This window comes from Sarcophilus harrisii, chromosome 4 (assembly GCF_902635505.1).
Source record: "Sarcophilus harrisii chromosome 4, mSarHar1.11, whole genome shotgun sequence".
NCBI lineage: Eukaryota > Metazoa > Chordata > Mammalia > Dasyuromorphia > Dasyuridae > Sarcophilus > Sarcophilus harrisii.
This window is the reverse complement of record NC_045429.1, coordinates 435481842-435498348: the sequence shown is the minus strand read 5'-3', so window position 1 is coordinate 435498348 and position 16507 is coordinate 435481842. Positions and strand designations below refer to the sequence as shown.

The window sequence follows — 16507 nt, the reverse complement described above, 5'->3', positions numbered from 1 at the left end:
CCATAAAGCTGTAAGTTCCTTGTGAATACAACTCTTAGCACTGTGCTCTGCACATCATGGGTTTCTCAATAAATGAAGGCTTTAACCTCCATTAGGAGAGGAGTAAAATGCAATTCTAGTCACAGTTCTTTATGTCAACTCTTCTGCTCATGTTTAATGTTATATTAAATACATTTTCCAGATTAACTCAAGTTCTGACCAAATATGGTTTTGGAACATCTGGAGTGGCTTGGGTGGTCACTGACTTCAGTGTCAGAGACTAGATGGGGTTTTCCATGGCACCTCCTTGGGCCAGAAGGAAGCATGTTTCTTGTTTGTTGTATACTGCTCTGACTGTCATGAGTTCTAAGTTCACTGTTGTGCTGGTGTGCGTTCTTTCTCTTTGTCCTGAGTATACCCTGGAGGAGGTGAAAGCTTAGATGCAGTTAAGTTAGCTTTCTTCCTGCCCAACAAGATGCGAGAGAAGTTCTTTATCCTTTGTCCCAATTATTCATTTACTCTGCTTTGCTTCCATCATGTGGGTGTAGGGATGGGAAAAGAGAGGGTAGTAATAGATCTAATAATAGTTAGCTGGGTTGAATTAGATAACAAGGCGTTTTCCCACTAGGGAAAAAGTTGGCAATGGAAGAAAGGAAAGGGCCCTTTTCCTACCCTAAGAATGCCAACAAGAGTAAAGCAGAAGCCATTCTAGAATGTGTTGCTCCTGGTTCAGTTATAGCAGAATTCATCTGAAGCTTTCCAAGGGAAAACCCTTTCACCCCTATTTCAGGTCTCGGTCCCCACTTTTCCAGTGTCGGAGCAGAATTGCCTGGGGGAGCTACTTGGGAATCACCAAAAAGAGGAAGAAAAATTTTAAAAATAGCTTTTTCTTTCTGATTAATTGCCTTTAATACACTGGCTGCTCCCCAAATCTAGGCAGCTGAGACCCCCAACACTAGATGGAATAAAACCCCTGGTTATGTGTCATGAATAACCGGGCCTGAGCCAAGAAGCAGATCTGGTAGTGGCCAATCCTTCCTTACAGAGCCCTCTGCTAGTAGCCCTGGGAAGGGCCAGGCAGCAGCCACAGAGCTTTCTGGGGGAATGGCTTTCAGCCCCCCCCCCATCATTAATCGTAATCATCACCTCTTGCCAAAGAACCAGTGCATTCTAGGGGGCCCCTGCATTCTGAGGGTCCTCATCTATCCAGGGCATTCTGGGAATGGTCCCCCCAGTGGCAGGGGTCCCGGGCATTCTGGGGGTGGTCAGTGGCAGGGGCCCCGGGGCATTCTGGGAATGGTCCCCCCAGTGGCAGGGGTCCCGGGCATTCTGGGGGTGGTCAGTGGCAGGGGCCCCGGGGCATTCTGGGAGTGGTCAGTGGCAGGGGCCCCGGGGCATTCTGGGGGTGGTCAGTGGCAGGGGCCCCGGGGCATTCTGGGGGTGGTCCCCTCAGTGACAGGGGCCCCGGGGCATTCTGGGGGTGGTCCCGTCAGTGGCAGGGGCCCCGGGGCATTCTGGGGGTGGTCCCCTCAGTGACGGGGGCCCCGGGGCATTCTGGGGGTGGTCAGTGGCAGGGGCCCCGGGGCATTCTGGGGGTGGTCAGTGGCAGGGGCCCCGGGCATTCTGGGGGTGGTCAGTGGCAGGGGCCCCGGGGCATTCTGGGGGTGGTCAGTGGCAGGGGTCCCGGGGCATTCTGGGAGTGATCAGTGGCAGGGGCCCCGGGGCATTCTGGGGGTGGTCAGTGGCAGGGGCCCAGGGCATTCTGGAATGGTCCCCTCAGTGACAGGGCCCAGGGCATTCTGGGAATGGTCCCCCCAGTGGCAGGGGTCCCGGGCATTCTGGGGGTGGTCAGTGGCAGGGGCCCCGGGGCATTCTGGGAATGGTCCCCCCAGTGGCAGGGGCCCCGGGGCATTCTGGGGGTGGTCAGTGGCAGGGGCCCCGGGGCATTCTGGGAGTGGTCAGTGGCAGGGGCCCCGGGGCATTCTGGGGGTGGTCCCCCCAGTGGCAGGGGCCCCGGGGCATTCTGGGGGTGGTCCCCCCAGTGACGGGGCCCCGGGGCATTCTGGGGGTGGTCCCGTCAGTGGCAGGGGCCCCGGGGCATTCTGGGGGTGGTCCCCTCAGTGACGGGGGCCCCGGGGCATTCTGGGGGTGGTCAGTGGCAGGGGCCCCGGGGCATTCTGGGGGTGGTCAGTGGCAGGGGCCCCGGGCATTCTGGGGGTGGTCACTTCCTTGGCAGCAGCACTGCTGGGGGTTGGAGAAAGGCGGCAGTGTGGGCACCAGAAAGCAGCCCCGTGTCTGACCGCGCGGATGAGCCCCCCTCCCTCGCGGGGCCGCGCTGCCCTGGGCAGGCAGCTCCGGGACTCGGGCCCCGGCCCGGCCCCACCTGCACCTGGAGGAGGTAGGAGGAGCGCCGGGCATCAGGCACTGAGAAAGGCGCTCGCCAGCCTGACTGCGCAGGCGCCTCCCGTGGCCGAGGCCCCCTGCTCCCGGGGCTGCGCAGGCGCACGAGCGGCGCCCGGCGAGTCCCGACGGCGGCGGCGGCGGCTGTGGAGGTGACGGCGGGGCCGGGGCAGGGAGCTGTGGCGGCGGGGACGGAGCAGCCATGAGGGCCGGGCCCAGTCACCGACAGTGAGTAGCGGCCGCCGGGGGGCCCGGGCTGGGCGGGCCTCGGGGGCCGGGAGCGGGCGGAGAGGGCAGCGCGGCCGGGCACGGGGCTGGGCTGCAGCCGGGCGTGGAGCTGGACGGCCCGGACCGCGGCGAGAAGCGGCGGAGCGGGGAACGGGCTCCTGCCCCGCGCGGGGGGAGGACCTCAGCGCGCGCCCTCGGCGGGTCCTCGAGCCGGGAATGAGGACGGAGATGGGGGCGGGGCGGGGGAGCCCTCGCGGGGCAGCTCGGGGGCCGGTTCTCGTCCTGGCTCGGGCGCCCGGCGCCCACTGACCTTGGCCACGGCACTTCGCTGCTCTCTGCCTCAGTTTCCCATTCTGTGAAATGCGGACCGACGGAGCTGACGGTCTGGGGGAGGTCCCAAGGATCCGCGGGGCTGACCCAGGACGGGAGTGGCTCGTGGCTGCTGCGCCCCCCTCCCACCCCCGTGTGGGACCCAATGGCCACCTGGATGAGGGCGTGGGCGGGGCCCAGCGGGGGGTGGGCTGGGAGCGGGGCTGCCTGGGTCCGGAGGCTGGCACGGGATGCTACTCGGGCGATGTTGTTTCTTCTGTGAATCCCGAGAACCCCTGCGTAGAACCGCAGCGGGTTATGTGACGAAGCACCTCGTGCACCCGATAATGTGGGTCGATGGTGTGAGCTTGGGAATTTCATTTTGGGGGCAACATGTGAGCGGGCCGGTTTAGACAAAGAATGTACTTCGGGTCATTTTGGAAGGGAAGGGATACCTAAGCCCGGCTTTCGGTGGTCCCGTGACCAGTTTCTCAGCAGCACCATGTGGCCCTCAGGTGTTTGTGTGACACAGTGTGAGTCTGTCAGATGTGATGCCTTTAAAAACCAAGCTGGAGGAGCCAGAAGGGTCACCCAGGGAGAGCTGTGGAAACATAATTTGGTGCTTTAAAGCAGAAAAATGTCCCTCTACAAAGGAATTCCTGATTACCTCCAGTTCAGGTTCGGTCCTCTGCTGGAGACCACAGCAGCTGTGGATGGAGCAGCTTTTCAAACCCACTTTTTTGTTACCCTGTTGGTGGGAGGCTCCAGTGTGGACTGGATCTGAAAGAAAGGCAGAAACAGCTGTGCAAGGGCCTAAGATGTTGCAGACTCCTTGCTGAGAGGCAGGAAGAGCACAGAACATTGCTGGGTGGGTGGATTTCTTTTTTTCTTTCTTTTCTTTTCTTTTTTTTTTTTTTTTGTAGACAAAGCAGAGCTAAACCAGGTGCATCTTGAGAGAGAAAATGGCTTCCTGTCCTTTGAGAGAAGTCCAGATTCCCTTCTGAGCCTAATAGGCTCTGATTTTTTTTTTTTTAATAGATTTAAATGGCTAAGGTTTTTACAGTATTCTGAGAAATGGATAGGTAAATTTACCTCTCTGCTGAGCTTTGGAGGAGTAGCTTCAATGGATCCTTTAGAGATTTTCTGATAAGGAGACTGTGTGGCTAGATGGGGAGGAAGAGGGTATGGAAAAGGTAAATTGTCCTCTCAAAACTCAGATTATCTTTAACTTCTCAGTCTGGTAAAAACATGTTTTACTTCTCTTCCCTGGAAAATTCATTGGGAGATATTTTGAATTTTTTTCCTACTGTTCTTTAACCAAGTATTCCATTATTTGGTCATAGGTAATCTCTTTGTTAAGAGGTCAAATGGGAAAAGGAGACATTCGGCCATCATTTGTATTACTTTTATCTTTGCATACATCTTATCTGTCCTACTAGTCTAAACTCGGAGGACCTGACCGTCTTTCCTTCTGAGCTTTGCACAGTGCCAAGCATTTCATAATGTTTGCGGAATAAATGTCATAGGTCATTTCAGATTACAAATTTAGTCGATGTAAAATTTGAGACTAGTTTACAGTATTGTAGGGATTTATGGTAGATGAAGAACCTTTTGCTTTACAGGAAAAAAAGACAGTTTAAGAAGCACTTATAAAAGTTTGATAATTCCTTTTCTCTATTGGAAATTTCCATCAGGTCAAATGAGTACATAAGTGTCAGATGAATTGTGTTGGAATGATATAAGTTTGTTCAGCTGTGAAGGGAATTTCCTGTCTCTTTTTCCTTTCTCCACCCCCTCCCCCTAATAGATTGCTACTTTTGTGCAGATGATAAATACCAAATGGCAAATCCTTTACTCAGCGGTATGGACACTGTTTTTCTGTTACATGTGCAATCTCTTTGAAAATGTTAAGATAACAGGCTGTGGGATGTAGGGAAATGAGGACTTCCCATGAAGTCTGACCTACCCAAGATTAAATTAAATAATTTAAAGTTCATTAAGCCTTTCTTTATCCTGATAAAATGAATCATTTCCTTTAAAGAGCAGGTAATGCTACTTGAAAAACATTCTATTAAAGGGCATCAGTTTGGTGTTTCCCTCTTTTTCCAAAGACATTTGCATGAAAACAGAATCTTTGTTTCTTCGGAGTCTCTCTGATCTTCTAGCTTGTTCTGCTGATGAAGAGACCCCTTTGTGATATTGCCATGGTGGCTAATTATTCTCTTTAATAATACTAGTACACACTGTATTTTTTGTTCACGATGCATTGCACATGTATAAAGACAGTTCTAAGAACCTGAAAGGAAATACTAGAAGACTTATTAAGAGAAAATGGGGTGTGTTTATTAGACTTCACTAAGACCCTTTTTCAATTAAACTTTTTTTTTTAGAAGTGAACTGTGTTATTTGAGGGTGGAAGTTGTGGAGTTGGGGGTTCATTTTGGGGGAAATCTTGGATTTGAAGGCCTAAAATGGCAGGGAGTGAAGGAGCTGCTGAGGTAGGTAGAGTTCTCTGTAGAATTAGGCAGTTCAAGGAAATGAATGAGAATACTGGCTATACATCATTGTGTTGAGCAGCAAAGAACAAGACAAGGTGCTTGGAACATGATCTAAGACAAAAGCCCAGAGATTTTGATGTGTTTTAATGTGGCAAGAGCGAAAATTCCAGCATAATGAATTGGGTAGAAGTGGGGGTGGGAGAGATGAAAGTAGCTAGAATTGCTAGTTGTCTATACTGGAAATGAGTCAGTCGGTAAACTTTTATTAAAGGCCCATTATGTGCCAGGCATTGGAAGAAGATAGTCTCTGTCCCCATTAAGATTACTATCTAATGGGTCTGAAGTCACTGTAAGGTTGCTTCTTTCTGTTTGAACTTAATAAATCCCTGTTATATGAGAAAAACTTCTCAATGTTAAGAATATAAAGAAAATTGAAACTCTTATTGTGCTCAAGGAAACAACAAACAAGGCCTGTTTGGCTGTAACATAGAGTTCATGGAGAGGAGAGTAAGGTTGGAAACAGGCTGGAGATAGATTGGGAAAGGCTCTCTCTTAGAGAGCACTTTGCTTTATCCTGAAGGCAGGAGGAAGCCATTGAAGTTTCTTGAGCAAGGGAATTGGTCAGACTTTGGGATGCTTTGACTGTATGAAGGCTGGAATGGAGGTAGGAAATAACTGGGAAACCAATTGGAATTGCAGAAAAAATCTAGGAATCTTGTGCAAAAAAAAATCAGATCAAAAGGTGAAAAACCACGAGAAAGGAAAAAAATAAAAAGGTGAAAATATTATGCTTCGATCCACAATCAGGCTCTATAATTCTCTCTTTGGATGTGAATGGCATTTTTCAGAGGTTTAAAAATTGAACAATAAGAAAACTATGTTCTCTTTTGTTTAAAATTACATTTGTTCTGAGTAGGGAAATATGGAACCAAAAAAGCTTAGTAATAAACTGGCTTTCTGAAATACATGCTTGGTCATATTGCCTTTGAAGAGAAATGTTTGTTAATGTTATGACTAATTAAAATTACTTATTTGGTGGTTAGTTAGTTGTCTTTTGTGAAATCACCCTGAAAATAAAAGCATAAGAAGCCTGAAATAATTTGAACTTGAATCAATAAACCTCCATTTTTGCTTCAAGCTGAAACTGAGTTTATTTATAATACTTTTCCTCAACTTCTCATTAAAACTTGGACAGATTGGCATAATGGAAGACAGAAAAGACTAGCATAAGTGCCTTGTTCTTTATGCTCCTTAAAGGAGGAGGATACCAGTAGTGCCTGTCCCCATTCCAGTTTGTGGGAGAAAATTTTAGAAAAAAAAGGCTTCATGGTGAAGAAAAGGGACTTTGAGATACATGAGAGGAAATGTGATCCTCTTCCAGTTGTTGGAGAGATGTTACTCAGAGACAATGAGAGAGGAAAGAATAATAAAATTATACCTTAAAATAAGCTGAAGACTCTGTGAAGGTGAGAGAGGGCTACATGAAGAATCTGCTTGTCCTGTAAAGAAGGATAAAGTATAGCTACAGAAATTATCAAGAGAAATATTCAGGAAGGGGCAGAAGGAGAGGAAAAAAGAGGATTTCCTGCTCAGGGTGAGCTATTTTTTGTGGTTTTCACCTGGCATATATCCAAGATAGAAGAGAGATGTCAAAATGGATGAGTAATCCTCAGATCTAGGGATTTGCATGGGTACAAATTGTGACTTTCAGAAAGAACCCAAAAGAATAGTCAACTTTTATAAACTTTGAGCAGTAAACTGAAAGTTCCTCCCCCCCTTAAAAATATTTATTTATTTATTAGCTTTTTTTTTTTAATTAAAGCTTTTTATTTACAAAACATATTAATGGGATTTTTCAACATTGACCCTTGCAAAACCTTGTGTTCCAAATTTTCCCCTCCTTCTCCCCACCTCCTCCTCGGATGGCAGGTAATCCAATACATGTTAAATATGTTAAAATTTAAATCTAATATATGTATATGTATTTATACAGTTATGTTGCCGCACAAAAAAAATCAGATCAAGAAGGAAAAAAAATTGAGAAAAAAACAATGCAAGCAAATAACAACAGAAAGAGTGAAAATGCTGTGTGGTGGTCCACACACTCAGTTCCCACAGTCCTCTCTCTGGGTGTAGGCGACTCTTCATCACAAGATTATTGGAACTGACCTGAATCATTTCATTTAAACTGAAAGTTATATGGATACAGGTTGTTTTTCTTCCTGTTGAAGGCAAAGCATTCAAAAAAGAAAAGTTAACTTTAGAAGCCAACTACTGCCAAAGAAGGTGATGTTTAGAATGGGATTTTATGGAATGGGCCATGGCTTCAAATACTAGAATGCAAGTATTTGATCAGACATGGAAGACAAGTAAAGGCCGAAAAGAATCTATTTGCCCGATGTCTTGCAAATCTGATCAAAAGGTTTGTAAACCAAAAGGATAACGTTGAGATTCTATAGAGAGTAACAGTTGAAGAATGAGTTGAGACACCCAGAAGTTCATAAGGGACAAAATTCAAGAAAGTTGTCAGTAGTGAAAACTCAGAACTTAAACTATCTCCATGCAAATGCTTGAAGAGTGAACACCACGAAAGAGCAATTGGAGAGCTCAATTCAGGGAGGCGGCACTTGGAGCGCTCTAGGCAGCTCTCTAAGACTCAGTAAGTGCATAGAGATTAGTAGAGGCAGTTTGTCAAACCTGGGAATCACCTCTGCTAAGGACATCATAAATCCAATCTCTATTTCTAATCCTGCCTCTGTGAGCAAACTCAGGAACCAGAGGCTAAGATGATGGAGTATTTTGGTGAAGGTCAGAGGAAGGAAACACAGAAAAGATTTTGTCATTGGAGTTTACCATACATCACCTCTCTGGAAAGAGGGACTAAAAGGGGAGTTTGGGAAAGATCACAAGCCCCGCAAAGAAGCCTTAATAAGAGTCCATAGTGAGGGAGGAACCTTAGTTAGCCAGATGTTTTCTGGAGCTCTCTGCCAAAAGCAGAACACTTAAACTGACTTGTTGATTTGCTTTTAGTGACAATCTTCTCAGGGTCTCTAGAAGAGGAGAAGGTAGAGTTGAACTGGTTCATCAATGGAGCAAGGTGAAGAAAGAAAAAGAATGGAGCCAGGGAAGAGATTGGAATTGGTATTGAGGTTTTGAGGTGGAAGGCAGAGGTAGAATGACAACAGATTATGATCTGATAAGGGAATTTAGGAGTTAGTGAACACTCAAATTGGAATACTTGTGGGTGATCAAGGGTATGGCCATCTTTGGGTAGCTGCCGTAGGTGGAAAAGCAGGTCATAGGAAGTAAATAGATTGACTGTTTTGGAGGTGATGGGTTTGAATGAATTTCAGTGTATATGTCTGAGTCCTCTCACCTCAGGGAAGAGTTGGAAATACAGCTGTGGAGAAAGTTGCTCCAGATTTTAGCCAAGTTTTGAATGCATTAAATGGTCAGATAGATTCAAAACTTGTGGTATGACCAGTACAGAATGATCCTTAATGTCTTCTATGGCCAGGTGGCCAGAAGGCTCTTGTGACATTCTCCAGGGATCTGTGTTTGGCCCTGCATCCTTGCTATTAATGGTTAGATAAAGGTGTAAGTGGTATACTCATCTAACACAGTTGACAGTAATCTCGAAAAGATATCTTAACTATGGATGACAGGGTCAAGATTCTTGACAGGCTAGATCGGTGGGCCAAATTTAACTAAAATAAGTTGTGATCCAGTAAAATTAACTGCAAAGTTCTGCACTCAGTCACACACATACACACACAAATCACCTTGAGAGAAGCTAAGGGAGGCAAGGATAGACAGAAGACAACTCTGAAAAAGATCTGGAAATTTTGGAGGAGTACAAGCTCAGTGACTCAGTGATAAGGTGGCCAGACAGGGTAATGCAATCTTGGGCTGCAGTCAGAGGCATGGATGTCTTCCAGGAATGGGGAGGTGATTGTTCTACTCAGTTCTCATTTGGCATATTGGGTTCAAATCTGAGCACGAAGAAGAATATTAATAAGTTGGAGAGTATTCAGAGGAGGGCAGCCAGGATATAGATTGCAGAGTCTTGAGGCCTTGACATAAGAGCTTGAAGGAACTGAAGAAATTTTTCTTCTGCTTATATATTAAAGCAGTTTTTAAGCATTTAAAAAAAAGGTCTTGAGTTCCAAATTCTATCCTTCCTTCCTTCTGTCCTCCTTCAGATGCTAAACAATCAGATATAGGTTATACGCGTGCAGCCATGTAAAACATTTCCACATCAGTCATTTTGTACAAGAAAATTTGAATAAAATTTAAAAAAACAGAAGAAAGAAAATGAAAAAAGCATGCTTTAATCTGTTTGACAATATCAATTCTTTCTCTGGAAGTGGGAAATATGTTTCATCAGTAGTCCTTTGAGATTTTCTTGAATATGATATTGTTGAGAATAGCTAAGTCATTTCACAGTTCTATATCAAACAGTAATGCTGTTAATTGTTTATAATATTCTCCTGATTCTGTTCACTTTGTATCAGTTCATGTAAGTTTTTCCAGGTTTTTCTAAAATCACCCTGCTTGCCCATTATTCCATTGCAATCATATACCAAAGCTAGTTTAGCCATTCCCCAGTTGATGGGCATTTCTTTGATTTCTGATGCTTAGTCAACACAAAAAGGACTGCTATAAATATTTCCTTCTCTTGAAAAAAAATTTTTTTAGGTTATACATGTACATTCATGTTTTATATATTTCTAACATGAGTCATGTTGGGAGGAATAGTCAGAACAAAAGGGAAGCATCATGAGAAAGGGAAAAAAAAAGGTGAAGAGACTACACTTCAATCCGCATTCAATTTTCATAATGCTCTCTCTGGATAAAGATGGCATTTTCCATCCAAAGTTTATTGGAATTGCCTTGGATCACTGAATTGCTGAGAAGAGCTAAATCTGTCATATAGTCTTGCTATTGCTGTGTACAAAGTTTTCCTGGTTCTGCTCACATCATTCAGCATCAGTTTGTGTAAGTTTATCCAGGCTTTTTTGAAATCAGCCTGTTCATCGTTTTCTCTTTTTTTTTTTTCCCTCAATAATATTTTATTTTACCAAATTCATATAAAGATAGTTTTCAGTATTATTTTTTTATAAGACTTCATGTTCCATTTTTTTTCTCCTTTGCTCCTTCCTCTCCAAGATAGCAAACAATCTAATATAGGTTAAACATATGAAATCTTTTTAAACATATTTTCACATTTGGGCCCTAGAACTGTAAAAAAAAAAAAAATAATAATCTCCAAAAATGTTCCTGCAGCTCTTCAGTGAGGAGAACCAATTATTTCTAACCTCCCAAAGAGGCTCATTCCAATTCTGGGTAATTAAAATGGTCTTCATTTTACTCAAAATGAAATTGAGGCCTCCAAGAAGTCTGGGACAACTCTTCTGGGGTCATATGTCAAGTGTAGGAACTGGCAAGATGAGTAGTTGTTTTTTTTTTTTTTTTTTAACTACGAAGCAACCCCAACCCAAAATGTGACTGCAGCTTTATCAGAATGAGTTAGAAAAAAAGTGTTGTGTTTAAAGAGAGAAAATTGAGGGATAAGTGATAATTCTGGTCTTAAAATAAAGATATAGATGTTATTGTAAAAATTAGTAAGGTAGGAGATGACCACCTGTTCTATTCACTATGGTTCAGCATTGCCCTAAAAACGTATCATTTTTCAAAAGAAACTGGCATTTTTTTGGTGGAAGTAAAGAGCTAGGAATAAATGGCTACTCATTGAAAGATGATATATGAATGGAGTAGAATTTTTTTTTTATTAAAGCTTTATATTTTCAAAACATGGATAGATAATTTTCAACATTCACCCTTGTAAAACCTTGTGTTCCAAATATTTTCCCTCCCTTCTTCCCATCCTCTTCCCTAGATGGCAAGTAATCCAATATAAGTTAAAAATATGCAAATCTTCTATACATATTTCCACAATTATACTGCACAAGAAAAATCAGACCAAAAGGAAAAAAAAATGCAAGCAAACAACAGAAAAAAAGGTGAAAAAACTATGTTGTCATCCACACTCAGTCCCCATAGTTCTCTCTATGGGTGCAGATGGTTCTCTTTATCACAATTCCATTGGAACTGGCTTGAATCACTTTCCTGTTGAAAAGAGCTATGTCCATCAGAATTGATATGATCTCGTTGCTGTATACTGGTTCTATTCCTGGATCTATTCATTTCACTTAGTATCAGTTTATGTTAAGTCTCTAATGGAGTGGAATATTACTATGCTGTAGAAACTCTATGAAGAATTCAGAAAAGCATGAAAAGGACCTTTAAGAACTGAAACGGAATAAAACAAACAGAACCAGGGAAACAGCATTACTAAGATTAAAAATAATTGTGATGACTAAGCTATGCCTCAAAGAAAGGAGAAAATTTATTTTCCTCCATTAATTACAGAATAGTGATTGAGAAACATTGCATATGCTGTCATATTCTGTTAATGTATTGGTTTAGTTGCATGATCTGAGTTTTTTCTCTTTCATTAAAAAAATTTTTTTTCAATGATATTTCTATCCACAGAAGATATATTCAGAAATGAAAGCGATATAAAGACAAAAGACATCAATAAAAACCTTAAAAAGAATGTAATCAGAAAAAAATTTTTTAATGGAATAAGAGTTTTGTAAGATTTGATGTGAGAAATACTGTAATATTTGGTGAAATGATGACAGCATAATGAGTTTTTTAAAATGAGCTTAATTAATCTTTAAATGTCCAAAATGTTCCAGAACTACCTGTGATTAGAATTTACTAAACAGAATGATACCTAATGAAAATTCTTTTCTACCTTCCCAGTCTTAATACTTGCAATTAATATTACATTCAGTTTCTTTTTTAACAAATATAATAATCCTTAGCTGAAAGGATAGAAATGATTGTATGCTCTAAAAGGTACAAGAAACAGAATAAAAGTTCTGATGTTGATGTGGTGACAGTTGGAGAGAAAAAACTGGAGCAAAACTATCCTGCATTAACTCAATTTCCCTCTGTAAAATCAAAGCATTTTAGAACTAGAAGGGGCTTGGATCAAAATCTTCATTTTGTAGATCAGAAACTGGGGACAGAGAAGGGAATGTGACTTTCCTAAGGCCACTGAGTAATTAAAATAAAGCCCAGGTCTTCAGTGTTGCTTTTACTATATCATAGATTCTGTGGCCTAAAGACCAAAATAAACATATAAAGGAAAATAGAAAAAATAGAGATGGCAGAGGTTGGATGCATTTTCCAGTGAAAGTAACACTGGATTTGGAGTCAGTCTGTGGTTTTGAAGTATAAACATAGGCCTCTTGTGTTTTCTGAGATAAAGCAATGTGTGCAGAGATCCTGACCTTCTGCACTGTGTATTGTTTTTAATATTTACTTTATCAGGAAACCTGGTATTTTTCTACAATCTCTCTCCTTTCCCCTTCCCCTTTAACTGTTTGGAGTACTTGCTGCTTGGTATTATCCATTTAGAATGGGCCCTCTTTCTGGAGAAGTTATATGGGACTTTACCTTTGTAGGCTTAATTTCTCTTTCTAGCACCCTTGTGCCACTGGCAGGAAGTCTCTTAGCAATGCACAACCCACTAACAAGTCTGAGCCTGAAAAACCTTTCATATCTTTATCCTTTATCACCAGGCCCTTCCTAATGATAAAACTAATTTCTGAGAGATTTGGTAAGAACCCTTTGTGGATGGGATGGGAGTACAGAAGAAGACTTAAAAGAAAAATTCTAGAAAAATATTTGTCTAAATTTATCTGATAATTGTTACTATTGTTTCCTCCCCCCAACATACACCAGCCACAGAGATGGGAAAAATTCAGGTTCTTTTAAATGGCCCTACTTTGCTTAGAAATGTAGATGAATCCTTGAGTGCTTTGTTCTGTGTTTTATCTTGTTATTCCCTGGCCATTCTTGATGCCATAGCCCTTATTGGTCAGGGGATTGTTCTTTAAATGTGTTGTTTGCCAGCTACACCCAGCGAAAAAACTCTGGGAAATGAGTATGAACCACTATGTAGAATTCCCAATCCCTCTATTTGCCTGCATTTTGTCTGCCTGCATTTTTGATTTCCTTTACAGGTTGATTGTACACAATTGTATTTCAAAGTCCGATTCTTTTTGCACAGCAAAATAACTGTATGGACATATATACATATATTGAATTTAACATATATTTTAACATATTTAGCATGTATTGATCAATCTGCTATCTGGGAGAGGGGATGAAGGGAAAGAGGGAAAAAATTGGAACAAAAGGTTTTGCAATTGTCAGTGCTGAAAAATTACCCATGCATATATATTGTAAATAAAAAGCTATAATAATGATAATAAAAATAAAAAATAAATTCAGCTTTAGATATTAAATAAAATAAAATAAATGTGTTGTTCCCTTCCCAATAAACTTCTGACGTTTATATGGAGCCAGGTGATGTCACAGTGGACAGCCTGGAGCCAGGAAGACCAGAGTTCAAATCTAGCTTCTGGCATTACGTGTGTGACCAAATCACTTAAGTTAAGTTTGCCTCAGTTTCCTCTGCTGTAGAATGGGGATAATAATAGCACTTACCTTTCAGAGTTGTTAGGATCAAATGAAATAATATTTTTAAAGCTAAACTTAGCACAATGCTTGACACATAGTAGGTGTTTTAGAGATGCTTATTCCCTCCTCCCATCCCCTATTTTCCAACCCCCTAACATAGTCCATTTCCTAGTAGTAAGGAAGTGTTTCATTTGTTCATTGAGTTTGGGTACAGAATCCTATACCAAGTCTGGCTGAGTTTTCTGTTCTCCTACAGATTGGTGCTTAATGGACAATTTTAATTCTGGGATTAGAGAGCTCTTTAAAGAGTCCTGGAATTTGGGTACTTCTGCTTTCAAGTAAGTCTGAACCTTTTGAGTGGAGACAAATTTACAGAAAAATGATTATATTTATTAGGCAACTAGACTTGGCCCTGTTGATAAATAGCATTTGCCTCTGTTTAACATGGAGTCTCTTCATATCAAGACAGAACTTTTCCTAGAAGAGAATCTGAACCCCCTAGCAGGGTTTCTGGGGCCTTTCACTTTCCTGTATCTCATCCTTCTGCTTCTCTTTGATCCAGAAAGATAGTCCATTTTTTACTAGTTCCAAAGCTAAGACTTCCCATAAAAACAAAACAAAACAAAACAAAACAAAACAAAAACTAATGAAGTGTAGGATAATTTATGTTTTCCTGGAATCTCCTCTGTAATACTGAGGAAACAACTCATATAGAATAATCTCAAAGGAAGTCAGTTAAATTGAAATTGTTATCAAGATATATATTTTTTTAAATTCATAGATTCTAGATTTAAAACCCCTGATGTAATGGGTATTATCCGAATCTCTTCTCTTACAGTCTTTGCTCACTTTGGGTAAACAAATCTCAGGTTCAAGTGGGCTCTTGAATATCTTGAGAAAGAGAGAAGGGAAGGAGGAGGGAGAGATTGAGATTGAGAGAGTGAGAAAGAAAAAGAAAGTCAGAGAGAGACAGACAGATTCAAGAGATTCAAGAACAGAAGTAAATGAGAACCAGAGGTTGGCTTTTGGGGCTTTCCTATGCAGCTCATATAGTTCATTTTGGACTGACCTAAAGTAGCTCGAGATAGGACTCTGAAATACATCATTTCATGGCCTCAGATTTCATCTTGCATTTTTACTGTTCACATTGGCCATGGACACTGGGTGTAGGGGTGTTGGGGTCCTGCTTGTTGAAGCCCCTATCCCTTGCTCTTTCCTCCTGTTTGACCTTTGTCCATCTCATTGCCTTTGTGAATATGTTGTTACTCCATATCTGGAATTCAGAGTGATGGCTGAAATTTTTGTTTTCTGCCCTTCTAGGTCAGTACTTCTCCTCTCCATCCTTCTCTCCCCCCCCCCCCCCCCCCCCCCCCCTCCCCCCCCCCCCCCCCCACTCCCCTGTGATCTTCTCCTCCTTGAATCTATCCTAGCACTTAACATGTTTTCCATTCATTTATTTGTGTTTTTTCCAATTCAGATTCCCTTTATTAGATCACAGGTTATTTGAGGGTAGGGACTATCCATCATTTTATCTGGGAGCTTTAAAAGATGTTTGACTTGAACTGAAGTTCTTCCTTGGTTCGTTAGAGACAAATGACATTACAAGTCTGCAAGGCCCCCTCATATTGAGGTGCTGTCCTGCCCCAGGCAGTTTTTCCTATTACTGTTTTCAATTCCAGAAATAGTCACATAGAAAAAAGCACTGAGGTCCATTTCTGGTCCTAAAACTTACTGTGTGACTTTAAGCAAGCCACTTAACTTGTCTGAGTTTCAGAGTCAGTCATTTAACAATTATGGAACATCTGCCATGTGCTAGGGAAACCAAGAGACAGGACCTGCCCTCAAGTTGTTTACAGTCTAATGGAAGATTAAAAGGGGAGAGGGAGGTTCCCGGCAGCTATGAGGAAGATGATCTGAGGAGTTAAGAGTTTCACTTTTGTTATCATTTTATAAAATGGTGAGTTTCTGAGGATCCTGAAGTCCAGAAAAGCTGCCAGATGGGCAGTGGTGAAGTGAATTCCCAGAGGGCAGAATGGAGGGAGCATTGTAACATCAACCCTCCACCCTCCAGGGCAGGGGGGCTGAGGAGGGAGGAGTTTGAGTTGAAATTCCACCTTGTAGAAAGATAAATTTCTGGAGGTCATGAAATCCAGGAAAACTTCACTTTCCTTATCTGTAAATGGAGAGTAATAATAATCCTTGGATATTATTGCAATATTGCAATATATGCTGAGCACAATGAAGTGAAATGAACATTGCATTTATAATAGAATGAAGTAGAGTCTAATTGTGGGCCTGCTCTTTGGACCAGAGTTTCCTTAACTATGTGAGGGAGTTCAGCTGACATTCTGGCTATCCTATCATATAATATGTTATATCATATAATATACCTATCATACCTCCCAATGCTGTCAGAAGCAAAGTGCTATGATGTGCTTTTGTTACTATTCTTCTAATACATGGAGCTCTGGAGGTAATGGACACTAGCTATATTTCTCTCCTTCTGTTTACTCTATTGCCTACCTTACTATCAG

The 16507-nt window shown here is 42.4% G+C and overlaps 1 protein-coding gene and 1 long non-coding RNA gene across 2 annotated transcripts in view; one reads left to right on the top strand and one right to left on the bottom strand.

The window, feature by feature from the left end:
* Positions 1-319: 319 nt before the first annotated feature.
* Positions 320-1719, bottom strand: LOC116423454. The gene is made up of 2 exons (XR_004234073.1): positions 652-1719; positions 320-398 (listed from the first exon to the last, which is right to left on the bottom strand). It is a non-coding gene; the product is annotated as an uncharacterized LOC116423454 (long non-coding RNA).
* An 820-nt stretch (positions 1720-2539) lies between these two features.
* The window catches only part of FAM222B (family with sequence similarity 222 member B), a 68891-nt gene continuing 54923 nt past the window's right edge, over positions 2540-16507 (top strand). The window contains exon 1 of the mRNA XM_031967698.1: positions 2540-2607. The gene's annotated coding sequence lies outside the window, so the exon portion shown is untranslated. The remainder of the gene's footprint in view (positions 2608-16507) is intronic.